The sequence below is a fragment of the Palaemon carinicauda genome, chromosome 34 (assembly GCF_036898095.1).
Source record: "Palaemon carinicauda isolate YSFRI2023 chromosome 34, ASM3689809v2, whole genome shotgun sequence".
Lineage (NCBI taxonomy): Eukaryota > Metazoa > Arthropoda > Malacostraca > Decapoda > Palaemonidae > Palaemon > Palaemon carinicauda.
In genome coordinates, this window is record NC_090758.1 from 72,382,401 (window position 1) to 72,404,575 (window position 22,175).

At 49.4% G+C, this 22,175-nt stretch overlaps 1 long non-coding RNA gene and 1 pseudogene across 1 annotated transcript in view; both read right to left on the minus strand.

The window, feature by feature from the left end:
* Positions 1 to 22,175, minus strand: part of LOC137626655 (uncharacterized) — a 34,233-nt gene that overhangs the window by 11,482 nt on the left and 576 nt on the right. The window contains exons 2-3 of the long non-coding RNA XR_011041077.1: positions 3,333 to 3,509; positions 3,000 to 3,079 (exon numbers count right to left, since the gene is read on the minus strand). This is a non-coding gene — a long non-coding RNA (uncharacterized lncRNA). The remainder of the gene's footprint in view (positions 1 to 2,999; positions 3,080 to 3,332; positions 3,510 to 22,175) is intronic.
* LOC137627141 (5S ribosomal RNA) lies at positions 15,568 to 15,686 on the minus strand (annotated as a pseudogene).

The following is a 22,175-nucleotide window of genomic DNA, read 5'->3' on the forward strand; positions in this document are numbered from 1 at the left end:
GAGGATGGTGGAGGTTGTCGCACCGCAAGAGGTTGCTGCCTCGAGGATGGAGGAGGTAGTCGCAACGCAAGAGGCTCCTACCTCAAGGGTAGAGGAGGTTGCTGCAAAGCATAAGGCTCCTGCCTCAAGTGTTGAGGAGGTTGCCGCGTGGCAAGAGGCTCCTGCCTCAAGGAAAGTGGAGGTTGCTGCACAGAGCTGGTATCTGGCAACTCCCAACGCGGCAGCTCACGCATGGAGGTAGCTTGAGGAACCTCAACATCATACGTCTGGCAGGCTGGACTGCGTAGAGGTGGAGGAGCGCTCGCAGGAGGAGGTGTGTTAACCTTCTCTGCCTGAAACTCCTGCATCAACTCCGCAAGCTGAGACTGCATTGTCAGCAGCATAGACCACTAGAGTTTAAGAAAGACAACAACAAACGGAGCTACTGTCCGTTGAAACTGAGGGTCTAAAACAGCTGGTGCGGCAACAGACGGAGTTACTGTCTGTTGCGATACCACCTTGCCTCTCTGGGAGGTGTGCAGTTGTCGTACTGCAGCAAGTCCGAACTGACCCAGTGCTAATGGCACCACCTAGGAGTTGGACTTGCGCGGAAGGGACCGACTTGCACTGAAAAGCTGCAAGATTTGGTCTATGGTTTCTGCGAGAAACCTCTTCCGCAGACGAGGAATAAATGGGCTCTCTCGTCTTTGTGTGGGTGGGGTGATCACGTCGGCTACGTGAGTTGGTTACACCCGAAACCACGGAGGGAAACGTCTGTTCGTCGATCAAGGCCTGCTGAACCCATAAGTCCTTCGACATTACTTCTCCCCTGGGCTTGGGAGCTTGTAAGAGGTCCCAGACTAGGCGAACAACGGGCACGAACAGACGAACCCTCGAACGCAACACTGTAACACTATGCGCTTATCACTTTATCACTTTTGATTTTCTGTTTGCACTTATTTCACTGAACTCGAAACTTTAAGTGGTTTGTACCTGAAACACGCAATTCTATCCTTCATTAAAAGTTAGTAATTGCGAAAACAGTATTACAATGTAACAGAAAAACATAATGAAAGATAAATAATTCAGTGGCTGGAAAAGAGACTAAACACTAGATCAAATAAACTACGTTTAAAATCTCTCACCGCATAAAGCCTGAGAACAAGAATAAAACTCTAGAAACGTTTACCTTCTTCCCCTAAAGAGACTAGGGAGAAGAGCAAAAACGATAACAACGTTACCCGCTTGAACGAAACGTTTATCCTCCTCTCTCTCCCTCCGTCTCTATCTCTCTCTCTCTCTCTTGACTTAGCACCTGAGAGAAGAGCCCAATTATATATATCGTTAAAACATATTATTGTTAAAGGAAAAAAAAACTGAAAGGTTTCCCAAATAAAAAGTTCCTTTATTAGAATTAAAACCATTTAAGCTAAGAAAGAATGAACAAAACGCTAGAATCGGTTTACTCTTACTGCAACGTGACACCGTGATAGACTCTCTCTCTATCGTAACGATAGAGCGCAAGTTGAACGTTCTGAACGTCAACAACTGCAGAGACAAAACAAAACATTAGTTCAACTTTGAAAACAGTACAAGACTATCAAAGCATTAAAATAGCATAATATGTTAACAGGTAAAAACGAAATGACGGGCTCAATGTTAATTAACTTCGGTTCCAAGAAAAGACCGCCTACTATTAGGAAAGGTCGAATATAAACAAATATAAAAATTAATTTTAATAAGTTTATAATAAAAGGAAGTTAATCAAAGAGGCCTATAAAAGGCGGAGAGATATAAAATAAATCTATAACTTTGTTAAGCAAAATTAAGAGAGTCTATACTCTCTTCGACACCAACACTTCCGTCTAAGGGAAGGGTCGGCCATTTAAAAGTGAAAGAGAGTTCATACTCTCTTCGTACCAAAATTAAATAAAAAATTAAATCAAATTAATTCCAAAAACTTGCTAAGCTAATGATATAGCTTCCTGAATAGCGAAGGCTAAACTCTAGAGCAAATACATCACCAAATCGTGAGCAATAACTCCAGAATCAACAGCGTATCCATGTAGGTCTAGCCGGAGGCACGACAGAGGAAAAATTGAGGTGGTGTTGACAAGAAGTACTAGAGTACCTGACCACAGATGGCGCTGTTGTGTACACCCCCACCTGAATAGCGATCGCTGGCGTATCCCGACCGTAGATTTCTGTCGGGCAACAGAGTTGACAGCTACATGATTATCGGGTAAGATTAATATTGAAAAAATAATAATAATAATAATAATAATAGTGAAAAACGAGAAATAGCGAGGAGAATCCTGATAGCCAAAAATGCCTTTAAAACAGGAAAAATCTGACAAGTAACAGAATTATTGCACAAACGAGAATTAGAGCTTTAAGAACATATGTGTGGTCCACCCTTATGTATGGGACAATAACGAGAGTTGAGAAACAAGATGAATGCAGCAGAGATGTTGTTTTACAGGAGGATGCTCAAAATATCTTGAAGGGACATTAACAAATGAGGAGGTAATGGCATGACTGGGAGTGTAGAGAGAAATGGTAAAAGAAATAAGAAAGATACATCTGAGTTTCCTTGGGAACATCATAAGAAGAGAGAAAATAGAGCACTTTGGTCTCACTGGGAGGACAGAGGGGAGGAGATCGGGTGAGAGGCAAAGGACCAGGTACATGGATAGTATTATGGTGGGCTTATAGGGTAATTATACACCAAATCAAGAGATACAAATGGCTAGATACAGGGAAAGGCGGAGACTGACCGCTAAAGTTCAGGTCACGGCACATCAGTTAAGTAGTGACAGTTAGTGGGACTTTGATACCCGTAGTATGAAAAGCATTTTATTCATGTTCTGTAACTGTAAAATTTTCTATCACATACTGTATGCATTACAGTAGTTAAATAACATCTGATACAGTATTCAGGTCAACTGTTAACCATAAACACATATAAATATTGTTAAAAACCTTAAAAATGTTTGGTAAACACCTTAAATAATTCTTACCCGCGATTATCTAGTTCTGTGATGAGATCCAAATGCAAGTTAATTTGGTGTCTTGTACTGTTCTTAGAAGTCTGATACACCTGAAAGTGAAATGACAAAGTTAAAATTGACCAGGAGTACTGCTGTCAAAATGGATAAAAGTTGTAAGAAAAGAAAGTATTTTGGCACTTATATAAAAATATGATAAATATTTTCAACTTTACATCATTAGTTCCGTCATTCTTTCTAAATAGAGTTCCTTAGTTGTTAAATCACCTTATTCCCATATCTAGTTTAATATTATGTTAATAATTAAATCCTCCTTAAGATTTCAAGCAATTTACATGAACTTACATTTCATTCAACAAATCTTGAACAATTTCATAGAATCTTTTCTCAGCAACTGAAGGAACTTCAAAATTATGAGTCAGGATCTGAGAGCCATTTCACAGGGGACATCTTTGCATAGTTTTTCCTCAACGGGAATCCTATAAATTTCAGGTTCAAATGCATCTGATTGGGCAATCCAGTCTGAAAAAAAAGAGTGAAAATTAAGCTGAGATATTTTCACAGATCTATTTTACCTTTCAGTAAAGCAAAAACATATACTATACTTCATTCAAATTATGATCAAGGTATATTTGCTCTAAAAATCAATACTTATGATATATAGAATACATGAGCTTATGAATTGAAAAGTGGGTAATTTTATGATTCGATGGAAACACCAATAATCAAAAACATTTTCATTTCATACTATTCATCTTTAGATAAGTCTGTAACATTTATTTGCTATTAATATTGAACTTGGCATTAATATTGGATGATATAAAATGCAGATTATCCAGAACATTTTGATCACTTTGAAATGACAAATACTGTAATTTAATCAATTTATATTTTTCCTAACCATACAAAACTGAGACTTTTAATAGAAGACTTATCCTTAAGAAGAAGGATGTTCCTATAACCAATCGGCCTAATTGACTGACCTGTGAAATGTCAATATACTTAATCCCAAAGAAGAGTAAAATTGATGATTCCTGATAACCTCCAAACAACCTGAGCATGGAGATGTTGCAGGCTTTAAACTTGGTCCCTACCAGGAGACTGGCAGGCAGTCCAGAAGAACCTTTATCCAAATTGATATGTTTGTCTGAATGCATGGCCATTATGAGAAATGAGTTTGCATGTATTACTTCAATCCTCCCTATTGTCTTGGAGCACAGGGGGAGATATTTCAATACGAGACTTGTCTGTAGAGTGAAGTTACTTGGCCGTGAAGCCTACTTGCATTTAGCGTCCAATCCACCAGGCAACAGAACAACTGTTGCATCTCAAGGAGCGAAAGAGACTAGAGGAAAAAAGCCAAACATTTTTATCTCTTCTTGATTTACATCATAACTGACACCTTATAAGAGAAGCTTCTAGTCTGGTGAGGGTGCTAAATTCACAACACAACTTGTAGAGCAGCTACTAAAGGGGCAAGGATAACGTTACCCACGGATATAGGGGGTAAACTCATGTAGGTAATGGGCAGCGAAGGTTGTCTGTCATTCCAGACGCCTGCCTTTCAGAATACTGCCACTGACAGGTTCTTCCTGAAGGTTAGTTTAGACCTGATATCCCTGATTTTGATTTCGTGCGCTAAACAGGGATGGTCTTTCTGTCCTATTGTTGGATAAGGACATCCGACGGTGCACAAGTCAGAAGAAACTATGCTCTTTCATATCTTCACTACCACCATTTTGGCATGGGAAAAGTCTCTCTGATGTTTCGCAAGACCCAAGTTCTCCAGATAGCGTCATCATGTCCTCACAGAACAGAGAAGAGTGTCATAATGAACACCACTTGTAAAGAAGAGATGGAGAGGGATTTCAATTTGGAGCTGTGAATGTCTAAATTCTTAAATCTTGGACACAAACACTGCATCAAAGGAGAAGAAATTCTTCCTCTGTTTGAGATTAACTCGTGATTTATAAAATGTCCTGTAGTACGCATATTTGTAACGGAGAGGCCAAGGCTTGTGAGTAGTCTTGAGTCATATCCTAAATTGTTGGTAATCATTACACTTTAATTTCATGTCACTGACATGAACCATATATTTCTCCAATTGGTTATAATGTGTTTATTATGCCTTTATGGTCATTACCATAGTTGCAAATAATTATTTTTGGTGTTTCCCAACTCAAAACCTCGTGATTGCCCACTAGGATACACCATAATTGTTTTTAAATGAGAGAAGACTCAATAAGGTGATTTACCCCAATAGCCATGGCCAGAAATGGACATAACACAGGATGAGTAGGAAAAATATGACAAATTCGTAGATAATTTGTATTTTTCCTAACCATACAAACCTTAGCTATTTAAAAAGGGTATTACTTTCGGCGTAGCTGAAATGATGAGCCATTAGATTTCTAACGAGGGTTTACTACCCCACTGCTAGTTAGCGGGGGGGTAGGGAGGGGTAGCTTGCTACCCCCCCACACCCCCCTCACACACACACCTGTGATTTAGCTCACTTTGCTTAGAGGTAGGACTTTCATGGGGGACAGGACTGGTGGGCAAGTTTGATTAGATAGCTAAGGTTTGTATAGTTAGGAAAAATACAAATTATCTACGAATTTATCATTTGTTCCATTACTGAAATACAAACCACGCTATTTAATATGGGTGACTCACCCCTTAGTTGGGTGGTAAGTCCCGGCCATTACGGGCTTTGGCTTTTGCCCGGGGACTCAATATTTGAGTGTGTAAGTACTCAGTAATAAGGAGTCCCTGCACCTCGCTAGCGTCTTGCTGTGCGAGTGCTGCGGCCTACATAAGCTGTGTGTGAAGGTATGCAGTGTGACACGTCCTAGGAAGGTGACATGGAGTTCTTTAGATGGAACTCAATGCTAGGACTCTCCCAACACCACCTCGTCAGGGTATGGGGACGTGACAGTATTAACTTAATACTAGGAACACACGGAAGCATGGTTTACCTGCAGTGGTTTGAGGTCAGCTATGCAGAGAACCCAGGATGCTGCTTTCCCCAAGAGAGGGGAGGATGAAGAAAAGAATAAGGACCAGACAAACCTTTTCATTCATGCAGACTAAGACCTGGTAACAATGCCCTCAACCTTCTGCTACTTGTCCATTAAGGAGCATGAGGTTTAGACCAGCTGTTGTGCAGCCACCACAGGGCCGATAGAGAACGTATCGAGTCTCCTGTGTGTCACGTCTTGCAGGTAGTGGGCTGTGAAGGTCGTTTAACGCTTCCACACTCCAGCTTGCAGGACCTGCGTCACTGAATAGTTCCTCTTGAAGGCCAAGGACGTAGCTACGTCCCTGAAATCATGTGCTCTAGGGCGATGTGACGGAGGAGGGTCAGGATTCAAAGATAGGTGTATTACCTTGCGAATCCAGGGCGAAATGGTATTCTTGGTGACCCTACTCTTCGTCTTCCCAGTGCTCACAAACAAAGCTTGCACCTGGGGATGAACTGCAGCCGTTCTCTTAAGATAAAGCCTCAGACTCCTTACTGGGCACAGTAGGAGATGGTCTGGGTCACCTGTTACAGAACGAAGACTTGAAACCTGGAAAGAGTCGAACCGAGGGTCCGGCACTCCTGGATTCTGAGTCTTGACAACAAACTCAGGGACAAACCCGAACGTTACCTCCCCCCATCCCCTTGAATGGGCGACGTCGTATGAGAGACCATGAAGTTCGCTGACTCGCTTGGCCGAGGCCAAAGCTAGCAGGAACACTGTCTTCCAAGTAAGGTGGGGATCTGAACCCTGGCGTAATGGTTCGAAGGGAGGTCTCTTAAGAGACCTGAGAATTCGAACCACGTTCCATGGAGGAGGTCTCAGTTCCGACTGAAGGTAGGCAAGTTCATAACTCCGTGTGAGTAGGGAAAGTTCCAGCGAGGAAGAAATGTCCACTCCTTTGAGCCTGAAAGGCTAGACTTAAGGCTGAGCAATAGCCTTTCACTGCTGAGACTGAAAGGCGCATTTCCTCCTGCAAATACAAGAACTCCGTTATTGCTGGAATAGTGGCATCGAATGGAGAGATACCCCTTCCACGACACCAATCACAGAAGACTCTCCACTTCGCCTGGTAGACCCCAGAGGATGACCTACGCAGGTGTCCAGACATCCTGTTCGCAACTTGCTGCGAAAATCCCCTCTCAGTGAGGAGATGCTGGATAGTCTCCAGGCGTGAAGTCGAAGCGAAGCTACGGCTTTGTGAAAGATGTTGGCGTGTGATTGTTTGAGTAGCTCGTGTCGTGGAGGGAGTTCCCTCGGGAGCTCCGTTAGGAGTTGCAGAAGGTCCGGAAACCATTCTGCGTGATGCCATAGCGGAGATATTAGGGTCATCGAGAGATTGACCAATATACTGGTCTTGTTGAGTACCCTCCTCATCAGACAGAAAGGGGGAAAGGCGTAGACATCGATGTTGTCCCACCGTTGTTGGAAGGCATCTTGCCAGAGAGCCTTGGGATCTGGGACTGGGGAGCAGTACAGCGGAAGTTTGAAGTTCAGCGCTGTAGCGAACAGGTCCACAGTCGGGGAACCCCACAAAGTCAGGACTTTGTTGGCTACTTGACGATCCAAAGACCACTCGGTACTCACTATCTGCGTCGCTCTGCTCAGACTGTCGGCGAGCACATTCCTCTTGCCTGGAATGAAGAGAGCCGAAAGTGTGATCGAGTGGACTTTGGTCCATCTCAGTATCTCTACTGCTAGATGGGATAGCTGTTCTGAAAAGGTACCTCCCTGCTTGTTGATATAAGCCACTACTGTGGTGTTGTCGCTCATCACTACCACAGAGTGGCCCGCCAGGTATTGTTGGAACTGTTGAAGAGCCAGGAATACGGCCTTCATCTCTAGCAGGTTTATGTGGAGGTACTTTTCTGATTCTGACCACAGGCCTGAGGTCCTGTGGTTCAGAACGTAAGCCCGCCACCCTTTCTTTGAGGCGTCCGAAAACAACATCAAATCCGGGGGGAGGACGAGAAGATCCACTCCCTTTCGTAGGTTTTCATCTGCCACCCACCACTGAAGGTCCGTCTGTTCTGCAGAACCCATGGGGATCAAAGTGTCCGGGAAATCGTGACCTTGATTCCACCGGGACTTGAGTCGCCACTGGAGAGATCTCATTCTGAGGCGACCATTGGGAACTAGACGGGCCAGGGATGAGAGGTGAACGAGGAGACGTAACCACGATTAGGCTGGAAGTTCTTCTCGTCTGAGGAAAGGCCTTGCGACCTTCCTCAGCCTTGCTATCCTGTCGTCTGATGGGAAGGCTTTGTGGAGATTGGTGTCTATGATCATGCCTAGGTATACCAGTTTCTGAGTGGGCAGCAGAGAAGACTTCTCGAGATTTACCATGATCCCTAGATCTTGGCAAAGTCCCAAAAGTTTGTCTCGGTGACGAAGAAGGGCTGCCTCCGAGTCTGCTAGGATCAGCCAGTCGTCCAGGTAACGGAGGAGACGGATACCAATCCTGCAAGCCCATGAAGATATTAGGGTGAACACTCTGGTGAACACCTGCGGTGCTGTGGAGAGACCGAAACACAGCACCTTGAACTGGTAGATCTTGTTGTCTAAGCAAAATCTTAAGTACTTCCTTGAAGACGGATGGACTGGGATCTGGAAGTACGCGTCCTTCAGGTCCAGTTTGCACATGAAGTCTTGGGGTCTCACTGCAAGTCTGACTGTGTCTGCCGTCTCCATGCTGAACGGGGTCTGTTTGACAAACCTGTTCAGGGCTGAGAGGTCGATGACTGGTCTCCAGCCTCCAGATGCCTTCTTTACAAGAAAGTCAACTGAAGAAGCCTGGGGAGCCGTCGATGACCTCTTGGAGAGCGTCCTTCTTCAACATGGTCTCGACTTCTGCCTGAAGGGCTTGCCCCCTTGCCGATCCCATGGCAAGGGAGCTCAACGACACTGGATCCGCTGTCAGGGGAGGTAGAGATGTCGTGAACGGGACGCGATATCCCTGACTGATTACTGAAATCGTCCAGGGATCGGCCCTGAGTTGCTGCCACCTTGTCGCGCAACTTTGTAGGCATCCCCCCACTGTTGGACATGCAGGGGGACTGCCAATCCTAGCGTTTTCGGCCACAGCCACTACCTCTAGGATTCTTTCCTCCCCTAGAGGACTTTTTGCCCTTCTTGTCTTTGACAGGACAGGGCTTAGACACTTTTGTCTTCGCTGCAGCTGCCTTCTTCGTACTCTTGACAGGACGTGGTTGCTGGGCAGCTAGAGGTTTGCAGGGCCTCGATGTTAGGGCCCTATGGAGAAGGGAATCCTGGTTGGACTTCCTCCACCTCTCAGCAGCCTGCTCCAAGTCCTTAGGCTCAAACAAATTCTTACCGAGGATGGAAAAATGTCTGAGCCTGCAAACGTCAGTACTGGGGACCTTTTGATGGAATCTCTCGGCCACTGCGTCCCATCGTTTCAAGATAGTGTTAGCCCACAAGCTCGAGACTTGGTGAGCTAGAAACTCGATGGTACGCATGCCTGAGAGCAAAAAGGTCTCCAAGGTCTTCCTGGTGCTTTCCTTGGACAGGTCCTCAGACCGCACCAGGATACCCAGAGACCCTAGCCAGATGTCCAGCCACGAAGTAGCCTGCATGGCACACTTCGCTACCTTCTCCTGGCTCAGGATCTCCGTTGCTGAATACGAGACCTGCCGGTTAGAGTCTCTCTCTAGAGGGACTCCCCCGGTAAGCTCTTCCAGAGAATGGTGCAAAGGAAGAGCTAAGCAAGTCTCCTCCAAGATCTCAAAGTACCTCCTCTGATGGACGCGAGGAGGTGGGAGGAACTTGTAACCGGTGCTGGATCGGCTGGAGGAAGCTAGCTCAGAGAGCTGGCCTTCGACCTTGTCTCTGGCACCCTTAACCCCGTGACCAGGGCAAAGCCGCACTGGCCCTCGAGGGCTTCCGAGTACCATAGACTCGGTCCAAGACCGTGTCCTTACCCTCATGAGGAGGAATCTCTGGATCCGGAAACCCATTGAGACTCCTCATGAGGGTCAGAACTTGCCAGAACGCATGTTCTGACTCCCGTAGCTCTCCTCCTGAAGGGCTGGCAGCAAAGTCTCCTGTCCCCAGAGGCTCTTCCTGGGGGACTCGCGGACATTCTCCGAGGGCTTGGCTGGCTCCTGTCTAATCCTTGATGAAGACTTAGGCAAAGTCTTCGAGTCCTTCGGCTCCCTCCTGGGAGGGATACATGACTCCAGCAGAGATGGTGGAAGACTCTTCTCAACCCCTACCTGAGAAGACTTCTCGGGGAGAGGTGGGGTTTCCCCCATTGGTGCGATGGGGGACTGACCCGCCTCACCTGACTCCCCAGAAGACAGGAAATCCTCGTCCACAGGGGAGGGAGAGAAAGTCTGGGGGGGAGAGGGAGCCTTCCTCAAGGACTTCTGAGGAGACAGTTTCGCCCTTGGAGAAGTTACCACGGAAGGAACTCCTCTCTTCCTCTTCAGGGGAAACGAAGCAGCCACCACTGTTTTGTGACCAAGTTCAGAGAATACAGGCTTAAAAGCCTGCACGAGAGCTCTGACAATGGTACCAAACCAGGGCTGCTGACTGACAGTCGTGCTGTCAGTCACTCCCTCTGGAGGGAAGGGGATCGTTCGATCCCTAGGAGGAGTGACCTAACGAGAGTTCGCCTGCAAAGATGCTGAAACAGAAGAAGAGTCCTTGGACCTATCCGGAAACCTCCCCTCCTCCGACGAGCGCACTGTTCTGCGCTTGCGGGGTGGGGAACGAGACGATGATGACCTAGCTGTGCGATGTCCTGCGACCTCACGTGTGGGATCGCGCTGGTGGTCGCGCGATGGGCCTTGCCCTGGGTCGCGCGCGAGAGAATGTTCACGCGCGGGGGCGAGCGATGGCGCGGGGTAGCAAGTAAGGCGATGGCGCGCGGTAGCGCGTAGGCGATGGCGCGCGGTAGCGCGTAGGCGATGGCGCGCGGTAGCGCGTAGGCGCGTGACGGCCTGGACAGGCGATGACAGGTGGCGCGCAGGAGGCTGGATGAGCACTCGCGCACGCGAAGGCGATTGTTCGCGCGCACAGGATCTTGCCGAAGGGCCCGTGAGGGCGAAAACGTTTGGCACGCTCGCAGGAGAAATATCTCTAGCGCGCGGGCGCGAGGCGCATGTATCCCGCTGAAGCAGTGGGCGAGGGCGCGCTTGCGCAATCTTGTGGGCGCGCGATGGAGACTGTGCGCTATCGCACACAGGTGAGCGCTGGCAAGCAGGAGCAACTGGAAATACGACCAGATCCGGAGATCGTTGTTGTACCTGGCAAGCAGGAGATCGTGGGTGCACATGGCACGCATCAGGATGCGGGTGCGCAGACGTGCGCTGTTGGTTTGGAGAGTGCTGAAGTCATGGTGAGCACCTGTGCGCTAACTCGGAGACTCCAGGGCTGTGCGCTGGCGCGCTATGACAGCAGTTGTGTGCGTGTGCGCAGTCGCGCGTTGAGGCATTGGAGAGCGCTGGAGGTCCGGTGAGCGCCTGTGCGCTATCTCTGGAACCTCCATTTGTGCGCTGACGTGCAGGAGAGCGCTGACGCGTAGGAGAGCGCTGTTGCGCACTATTGCAGGAACTATTGCAGGGTCGCGCTGGCGCGCAGGTGGTCGTGGGCGCGCAGGGGAACCCTGGCGCGTAATAGCAGTATCAGCAGCAAGTACGCACACGCGTGCAGGTGAGCGCTGGCGCGCTAAGACAGGAACTTCTGCTGCAGGTTGTTGGCGCGCAGAGAGTACCTAGCGCTTAAGGGGCTGAGACACAATCTTGTGCTCAAGTCCCTTATGCCCCGAAGGGACCGTTGCCTGTTTAATAACAGGGTATGATGGCGCCCACAGCGCATCGGCAGCCAGGAACGGCGACGGCAGGTCAGCAGGTCTGGAGGGTGGAAGGTCGGCGTGTCCTGTGTAAGGACGACCTTCCACCGAAGGAGATCGCGAACGATCTCCGGAGAGGTCCAAGGAGGTAGCTGGCAGGATCGGTGAACGACGAAGAGGTTCTTCCGCGGAAGACTGCGAAGATGACGAGCTGAAGAGGCGCCTCCTAACACCCTTGTTAGGTGGAGGAAGACCTCTACGGCGAAGGGGAAGGCGAGCTTTCCGCCTTATACGCCCTCTGGGGGCTGTAGGGTCAGCAAGCTGACCATCAGCAGTCCCCCGATGACGAGTCTCTATGAGTGAACTCCCCCGAGGGGGAGAATCACCGGCAGGAGAGACCGTAGGACTTAGTTCCTCCCTCGAAGGATGTTCGGAGGGGGAAACTAAGCCTTCAGCTACCACAGCAACATCAGGAGCAGAGGTTTGAGATAACACATCAGAAGCCTCTGTCACAACAACGTCGACGATAGACAGAGGATCAATCTCTCCTACCGTCGGCGATTGTTTGACAGCTGCCACCAACTTGATCATGTCAAACAGAGCTTCCTTGGAGGGCGAACCCTGTAGCCCCAAGGAAGCCCAAAGCTGTAATAAATCATTATTATCAACAGTCAAAGAAATATCCTCCTCCGGGGGAGGAGGAGGAGCTGCCTCGCTGTGGGAGGCAACTCCCTCTCCCACACCCCGGGATCGGTCAACAGAACTACGGTCTACGCTACCACTCCCTGGCTTCTCGGGAGAAACCGATCGAGTGGGAGCTTTGGAAGAGGTTTGGGCAACGGAGGAAGAGTCCTTGGGATTTTCTCTTTTCAAAGAAACCTTTGAAGGAGAAATATGACAAATTCGGAGATAATTTGTATTTTTCCTAACCATACAAACCTTAGCTATTTACATTGGGTTTACCTTTTAGCATAGCTGAAATGGCGAGCCATTAGAGTTTAACGAGGGTGTATTACCCCCGAGCTAGTTAGCAGGGGGGTAGGGGAGTGGTAGCTAGCTACCCCTCCCCCCCTCACACACCGGTGAACTACTTCACTTCACTTAGAGGTAGGACTTGTCTTGGGGGACAGGGCTGGTGGGCAAATATGTGTAAATAGCTAAGGTTTGTATGGTTAGGAAAAATACAAATTATCTCCGAAATACAAACCATGCTATTTACATTGGGTGACTTACCCCTTAGGAAGGGTGGAAAGTTCCCAGCCATACTGGCTTTGGCTTTATCCGGGGACTCAGAGTCCGAGTGAGTCGCACTCGAGAAAAAGAGTCCCTGCACCTCACAAGTTCCTTGCTCTGCAAGGAAACGTGTGGCCTACATAAGCTTGTGTGTGAAGGAAGTGTGACCCGTCCTAGGCAGTTGACCTGGAGTTCCAGAAGGAACTCTGGGTTAGGACGTTCCCAATACCACCTCGTCAGGGTATGGGGGACGCGACAGTGTTGACTCAATACTCGGAACACAAGGAAGCATGGTTTACCTGCAGAGGTTTGAGGTCAGCTATGCAGAGACCAGGATGCTGCTTCCCAGTAGAGGGGACGATGAAGAAAGAAGTAAGGGCCAGACATACTTCTTTCGTTCATGCAGACTAAAACCTGATAACAATGCCCTCAACCTTCTGCTACCTGTCCAAAAAAGAGCCTGAGGTTAGACCAGCTGTTGTGTAGCCACCACAGAGCGATAGAAACGTATCGATACTGCTGTGGGTCACGTACTGCAGGAAGCGGGCTGCGAAGGTCATTAGACGCTTCCAGACTCCAGCTTGTAGCACCTGCGTCACAGAGTAGTACTACTCGAAGGCGAGGGACGTTGCGATGTATCCGACATCGTGCTGTAGGGCGACATGACGGGGGAGGGTCTGGATTCAGGTCGAGATGAATGTCCTCGAGTCCAAGCTGAAGAGGTATACTGGTGACTCTCCCCTGTGTCGTCCTTGTGCTCCCAACCCAACTGCACGTGAGGACAAACTGCAGCTGTTCCCAAAGATAACCCCTTGATTCCTTTACTGGCAAGAAGGAGAAGGTTTGGGTCATCTGATACAGAATGGTGACTCGAAATCTTGAAGGAATTGGACCGAAGGGCCGGTACCCCAAGATTCTGAGTCTAGCAAACAACTCAGGAACGAACCTGAATGTTGCCTTCCCCTATTCCTTAGAAAGGGCGGAGTCGTACGAGACCAAGAAGATTGCTTACACACTGGCCGAGGCCAGAGTGAGCAGGAGCACCATCCCCCAAAACGGAATATGATCAGAGGCCTGACGTAATGGTTCTTGAGAGGATCTCTTAAGGGACTAAAAAGTCCGAACCATGCTCCATGGAGGAGGTCTCACTCCGACTGGGGACAGGGACGTTCAAGCATGAGCGAGGAAAGGTCCAGCGGGAAGGAAAAAGTTTATTCCTTTCAGGCTGAAGGCCAGAGAAAGGCTGAGCGACAGGCTTCACTGCCGAGAGCGGAAAGGAGTTTCCTCCCGCCGAAAAGCAATAAGTTCGTTATTGCTGGAGAAGAGGCCTCAAGGGAAGAGGTATCTCTCCCACGACACCAACCACAGAAGACTCTCAGCTTCGCCTGGTAGACCCCTGCGGATGACTATCGCAGATGACGCGACCTCCGCCCCGCGACTGTAGCGGGTTGTCTCTTCTTGAGGAGGAGGCGTAGTGTCTCCAGGCGTGAAGCCGAAGCGATGCCCCGGCTCGTGAAAGATGTTGGTGTGGTTGTTTGAGTAGCCTGTGCCGTGGGAGAAGCTCTCCCGGGAGTTCCGTCAGGGGAAGCAGAGGGTCCGGAAACTGTTCCGCGTATAGTCCCAGTGGAGCTCTCAGGGCCATCGAAAGGTTGACAGACAACCTGGTCTTGTTGAGATCCATCCTCAACAGACAACAATGGTGGGAAGACGCAGGCGTCGATGTTGTCCCACCATCACCGGAACGCATCTTGCCAAAGAGTCTTGGGGTCTGAGACTGGGGGGAAGAACAGCGGAAGCTTGAAGTTACAAGCTGTCGCGATCAGGTCCCCCAGGCCAGGACCCCAGGTACACTCTACTGCGAGGCTCTGCTCAGATAGTCGGAGAAAACATTCCTCTGCCCGGAATGAGCGAGCCGATAGTGGAATTGAGAGGATCTCAAATCATCTCAGCATGTCTACTGCAAGATGCGAAGGTATGAAAATGCGTCACTTGCTGGTTGGAATACGCCAGTACCATGAAGTCGTCGCGCACGGAGCAACTCGGCAGGAGCTGTAGGATCTGAAGAGGGGCCAGACTACGGCCCCTAAGCCTGCCTGAATGATGGAGAGGTATCCTTCAGGTCCTGACCATAGGCCTGAATCGGAACATGCCCCCCCCCCCTTTTCTTTGACGAGTCCGAGAACAGCATCAAAAATGTGGGGAAAGGACGAGAATATCCACTCCCATCAAGAGGTTCCATAGGTCAACACCCATTGCAGGTCTAAACGTTTCGCTGGTCCCATAGGGGCCAGAAAGTCCAGTTAATTGTTGCTTTGATACCACCGGAACTTGGGCCGCCCCACAGGGAACTTATCCTGAGGCGACCGTTCGGGACTTTAGACGGGTCAATGGGGAAAAGAGACCTAGGAAACGTTCCAAGGTAGGGCTGAAAGCTCTGCTTGACTGAGAACAGGTACTGCGACTCTCCTCAGCCTTGCCACAGTCAACTGAAGGGAAGGCTCGGAGGAGGTGGCAACAGGATCTGGCGTACCCAGGCGGTCACCCATCCAAGTACCGACCAGACCCGACGTTGCTTAACCTCCCTGGACGGACGAGAAGCGGTGTTTCCAACGTGGTAAGGCCGTTGACTCAATATCATGGCTAGATACACCAGATGTTGAGGCAGAAGTAGAGAAGGCTCCTAGCAAATTACCATGATCCTTCACTCATGGTAAGGATCCGGAAGCTTGTCCCGGCGTTGAAGAAGGTCGAACCCGAGCCTACCGGAGTTGACCAGACCTCCAAAAGACGAAGGAGGCGGAAGCCTGCTCCTGAGTGGCCATGAGGAAAGTAGGGAGAGTTCTCTGGGGAAAAACCTGCGATGCTGCGGCAGGATCGCCACACCGCATCTTAAGTCTAGGCTGAATTCCAAGAGCTTCCTGGAAGATGGATGGAATGGAAACTGAAAGTACCCGTCCTTCCGATCCAGTGCCTAAGGAGTCCTGCCGCCTCGTTACCAGTCTGATCGATTCTGCTGTTCCACGCTGGACGAAGTTTGTTCGACAAACTTGAACAGAGCTGAAAGGTCGACTACGGAATTCCCGTCTCAGATGCTTTCCTACGAGAAAGGATCGACTGAAGAAGCCGGGTGGTGAAGCCGTCGACGACACTATGGAGGACCTTCTCCTAAGGCATGGATCATTCTGCCCAAACGGGCAAAACTCTTGCCGACCCCATGGCATAGAGGTTCAGTGACACTGAATTCGCTGACAGAGACGGAGAGATGGTAAGAGCGAGGCACGATATCCTTGGCTGATCACAGAGATCGTGCAGGAATCGGCACCGGGAAGCTGTTATCCGGATGAGTAACCTTAGGCATCCTCCCAGCGTGAGACCTGCAAGGGGGGGTTGCCAATCCTAGAGTTTGTGAACTCTGCCGCTCCCTCTAGGATTATGCCCCCCCGGGAGAGCCTTCCGTGCTACCTGTTCCTGACAGGAGGGGACTGCTATTGGACACTCTGTCTTAGCTGCCGTAGCCGGTCCGATAACTTAGGCCGACAAGGCTGAAAGAAGAGGCGTCGGAGGCCTGCAGGGTCTGGAAGAAAGTGCCTCTGTCCTTGGGCACAAACAAGCTCTTCCCAAGGATGGAAGAGTGTCTGAGCTTGTCGACATCCACGGATGAGACACCCGAGAGGAAGCCCTCGGTCACTGCGTCTAGATGGTCCAACATCGAGCTTGCCCGCAAGTTCAAAACTTGGCGACTAAACGCCAAGGTGCTTGAGCCCGAGAGGAGGAAAGTACCCATGATTTTCCTGGAGCTTCCTTGTACAAAACCTCGGGTCGCAACCGAGGAGGGAAAGGACCTGGAAAGCCCCTTCCACGAAATGGAGAAGAGGAAGTGGTATCCACGAAATGGAGAAGAGGAAGTGGTAAACAAGTCACCCCTTGACCGACGGAGAAATCTCGAACGGAAAGCTCCCTGGCAAGACCCTTCCAGGGAATGACGAGGAAGGGCTAACCCAGGTTCTGGAAAGAAGAATGTTGCTCAGACCTCCCTGAAGATTCTTCCTGCTCTTGGATGTGCCATGCTCTGCGTTTACGGGATGAAGACCGTGTTCTGGAAATACGCTCCAGAAGACTCGCCAGGCTGGCCATGTTGCGAAACACCGACGGGAATCGCGGTCGCAATTGCCCTGGCGCTCGCGCGATGGTAAAACAATGGTTTGCGCATGGCCGAAAGTGGAAGTGCCCATGCGCGGGCACGCAGACGAAAGTGCGCGAGGGAGCGCAGAAGGAGGGCGAGCGTGGTAAGGGCGAGAGCTGGTGGTCGGAATCCGAAAGTTCACAGGCGAGCGATGACCCATAGGCGAGCAATGGATACTGCAGGAATCGAGCCGACGTTCGCGCGATGGAAGACCGTAGGCTCGCGCGATGGAACACCGTCGGTTCGCGTGACGGAACACCGTTGGTACACTCGATGGAATACCGTTGGTTCGCGCGCGGGCGAACATTGGAGCGCACGTGCGCGGGCGCGCGGGCACGTGGGTGTGCGGTCGCGCGGGCACGCGGGTGAGCGCAGGCGGGCGATGGCGCGTTTAGGCGAGCGATGGCGCGTTTAGGCGAGCGATGGCGTGTTTTGGCAAGCGATGGCCCGTAGGCGAGTGAAGGAGCGTTGGCGAGCGATGGCGCGTCAGCGAGCGATGGCGCGTCAGCGAGCGATGGCGCGTTTAGGCGAGCGATGGCGTGTTTTGGCGAGCGATGGCCCGTAGGCGAGTGAAGGAGCGTTGGCGAGCGATGGCACGTCAGCGAGCGATGGCGCGTCGGCAAGCGATGGCGCCTTGGCAAGCGACGGCGCGTTGGCAAGCGACGGCGCGTTGGCAAGCGGTGGTGCGTTAACAAAACGCTAGCGCGCAGGCGAAGAATCACGCGGGCGCGTAGGCGATCGCTAACACGTAAGAGACTAGGGATGGTTAGCGCGCATCGCGCTAAACAGAAGGCGCACAGGTGCATCGGGAAGGTGAGCGCTGTAGCAAGCTGTCAATCAGGCGATCCTGGACGATCAGGAAAAACCGTTGGCGCCCATTGGTGCGTGGCAGGAAAGGGCGCGCAGATGTGCGCTGGCGATAGAAGAAAGCTGGCGCACAGAGTAAAGGCGAGCGCTGGCGAGCAGGAGGAAGATCTATGGCAAGACTCAGCTACCAGAGATAGTGGTCCACAGCAGACGAGTGCTAGATCGCTACTGATGGTGTCCAGGGGACCTGACACGCGTGGCATATCGATGGCGATCGTTGACGCGCAGGAGATCGCTAACGAGCAGGCGAACGTTGACGCGCAGGAGATCGCTAACGAGCAGGCGAACGTTGACGCGCAGGAGATCGCTAACGAGCAGGCGAACGTTGACGTGCAGGAGATCGCTAACGAGCAGGCGAACGTTGACGCGTCTGTGGTCGCTGGCGAGCAGAAGGCAACGCGTGGAATCCTGTGCGTAGAAGTAGAGTCCTTGTCCACGACCAGAACCGAAGTTCTAGATTGCGCGGGCGCGTAACATGAACCAAAAGGAACAGCAGCGACAATCATCAGGAGAGCGCTGACGAACAGGAGAGAGCTGGCGAACAGGGGAGCGCTAGTGATCAGGAAAAACTGATGAGCAGGAGAGCGCCTGTGTGCTAACACTGAGCAGGAGAGCGCTGTGCGCTAACACTGAGCAGGAGAGAACACTGCAGAAGGGCGCGCAGGGGAACCCTGACACGCAAGGGAGGCACCCCCTTGGGAGGCAACCCTTTGCCCCGAAGGGACCGTTGTCCGTCGGAAGATCGTTGTCCGTCAGAAGACGAGGTCAGACTGCTGTCCATCTGCACCAGGGGCGGAAGGTCAAGAAGAAGGAGCTGCAGGCTGCATACAGAGATTCAAAAAGGCGCCTCTTAGCACCCTTATAGGGAAATGGGAGGCCCTTACGACGTAGCGGACGATGAGCTTTACGGCGAAGGCGGCCAACAGCAACAACAGCAGAAGAGTCCTCCGAAGAGGAGTCTCTATGAGTGTACTCTCTCGCGAACGAAAGAGAAACACTTCGTAGAAGAGACGGGTCAGCCAGTGACCTAAAAAGAGCAATCCTCCGAAGACGGGCTCCTGCAGTTGCCCAGCCCCTTGAGCGTAACTGCAGGTGCGACCGCTCAGCACCAAGAGCATCGTCGCACGAAAAAAAGGCAAGAGAAGAACCCCCCAAAGGTGAAAAACTAAAGCCTGGACAGGAAAACTTCCCTCGAAAGGAAAGTTACCCACCCATCCTGAGTGTTCTAAAAAGAACTGGAGAGCTGTCAATCGTCACGGGAGTACTTCCAGGAAAAGGAGACACGCCCCTGACGAAGATCTATAGGGGAGGCAGCAACAGCCGAATCCCCAGGCCTCAACAAGACAGCTCACTCCGATGTCACATTACAGAAACGAACTAGATCGGTAACTGTGAAAAATAAAAATCATTAGTTAACATTCATTCTCCTGGGAAGGCTCCGAAGAGGAATCCCGAGGGAAAGGAACACAAGAATTACACAACAGGCACGTGCCCTCACAACCACTTACACTCACGGAAGGAGCGCTGTAACCAACACAGAATTATAACAATTATAATCATGTAACTATGTAATTATGTAATTTAAAAATGAATGAACACTAAAGAAAGAACGAAAACCCCGAAAGGAATCGTTCTACAAAGCTGAAAAAACAACAAATACAATTAAATTCATAAACTAATTGAGACAAAACGTACGGCGTAGCAACCCCACCCACACGGGGAGGAAGCTACTCAGACGTAGTAAAAGGGTGAACGACCTCAAACAGAGAGAGAGAGAAAAACCGAGAAGTCAAACTCGATCGCGACCCATGAAATTACACCATGGTGGCCTAACTGCCGAGGGCTCCACGGAGATATCGTACTCTACACACACAAGCACAAACTCTGAAAAGGAAACTTACTGATTTCTATACTCAAATATATACATAAACACGAAAAAATGTTTACATATATATTGAGTAAAAGAAAAGTAAGTGATTAAGTAAAGACAAAACAAACAATGGCTGCCAAGCGAGGACAAAGACAGAGACGTCTGTCCATGTCCGAGCCACAAGTGAAAGTGGTTCACCGGTGTGTGAGGGGGGGAGGGGTAGCTAACTACCACTCCCCTACCCCCTGCTAACTAGCGCGGGGGTAATACACCCTCGTTAAATTCTAATGGCTCGCCATTTCAGCTACGCTAAAAGGTAAACCCAATGTAAATAGCGTGGTTTGTATTTCGGTTACGGAACAAATCCCATTTGGACTTCTTCTTCCGGCGCCAAGAAAACCTCTCCCACTGGGAGGTAGACCACTCCCTGCACTCACCACATACATTATCTCTATCACACCGTTGGCCCCTACAAAAAGGACATAAGGTGTGTAGATCTGTGTCGACCGCCGACATATAAGTCCCACAAGAGCGGTCAGGTAAGCCGGGACACTTCCGCATCGCAGAGGCCAACTTCCAAACACTCTGTCAAAAAGAAAAAGCAAACAAAGATTAATGGCTGTCAGTGTAGGCGAGGGTGATAGGGGACACGTCCGTCTAGCAGCCGAGCCGATAGCTAAGTGAGCTCAGCACAGGTGTGTGTGAGGGGGGGGGTGGGGTAGCAAGCTACCCCTCCCTACCCCCCGCTAACCAGCGGTGGGGTAGTAAACCCTCGTTAAAATTCTAATGGGTCGTCATTTCAGCTACGCCGAAGGTAATTACCCATATTAAATAGCGTGGTTTGTATTTCAGTTACAGAACAAGTGTTTATTATGCCTTTATGGCCATTACTATAGTTGCAAATAATTATTTTTAGTGTTTCGCAACTAAAAAAACGTGATTTCCCACTAAGATTCACCATAATTGTTTTTAAATGAGAGTAGAAGACTCAATAAGGTGATTTACCCCAATATCCATGGCCAGAAATGGACATAACACAAGATGAGTAGGACAAATACAATGTTCATGAATTTGGCTAAAAATTAAATTATCATATATTACTCAAATGAAACCCTTAACCCAAGCCAGAAAACCTCCTGGGAAATTAAAGAGCCGTAACCCTAAGTTAGAACAGATGTTGGGTAAATTATGTAGCAGATCAGCATTATATCCTATGTTACAAAGAAATATATCCTAGTTTATATCCAAAATGAGTAAGGTGATTTCGAAGGTACAAGAAGTGTACTCAGAGCATTGGCAGAGGCGAGGGACAGTGACACTGCCCTATCGACTCATTATGAGGACCTCACACCCGTGTTCAACCGTGTTGCCAGATCGGTTAGTGTAAAAATCCCCAAAACTCATGATAAAAAAATCTCCAAAACAACCCAAATTATCCCCATTTCCACAAATATATTTTCTTCTGATCATGTAGGCTTTCCTAATATATAAATTACTCACTATACTTTATATGAATGTAAGTAAACTGATTGGAACAATTTAAAGGTTTACTCATCTTTGTTTCTTCTTCACAGAAATTTCCAGAGAATATCCCCATCAGACACACAAAATTCCCAAATCTAGGGTTAAATTTCTATATCTGGCAACACTGCCTCACACCGCTCTGGTACATTAAGGGCTCGGCCAGACCTAGCGCGGCTAGCGGGGAGGTTAGCGGCAAGAGGTTCCAGCTGATAATTGAAACGTTAGGTATCTTACGTAGGTGGCCAGATAGGAGTCGCGGGAAGCCTCGCGACTCCTATCTGGCCACCTACATAAGATACCTAACGTTTCAATTATCAGCTGGAACCTCTTGCCGCTAACCTCCCCGCTAGCCGCGCTTGGTCTGGCCGGGCCTTAAGAGAACGTGGCAAATGAATCGGTTAACACAAAACAAGCGCCTGAATTATAACAAGAAAACCAACGTTAACTGACGCCGAGTTTGACACCTAACAGGACACGCTTGCGAATGCCAAGCACCTGGGTAGTTCCTCTTTGCTTCAAGATTTTTCTTACATGTTGTTGATCTAATTTCATATATATGCTTGTAATAAGGTCAAGAAATATTTCATAAATACTTAAACAGTATTTCAGGTGAATAAACAACGTATATTCTATTTCATAAATGAACTTGCACAGAACCAATACATCTTCTCGT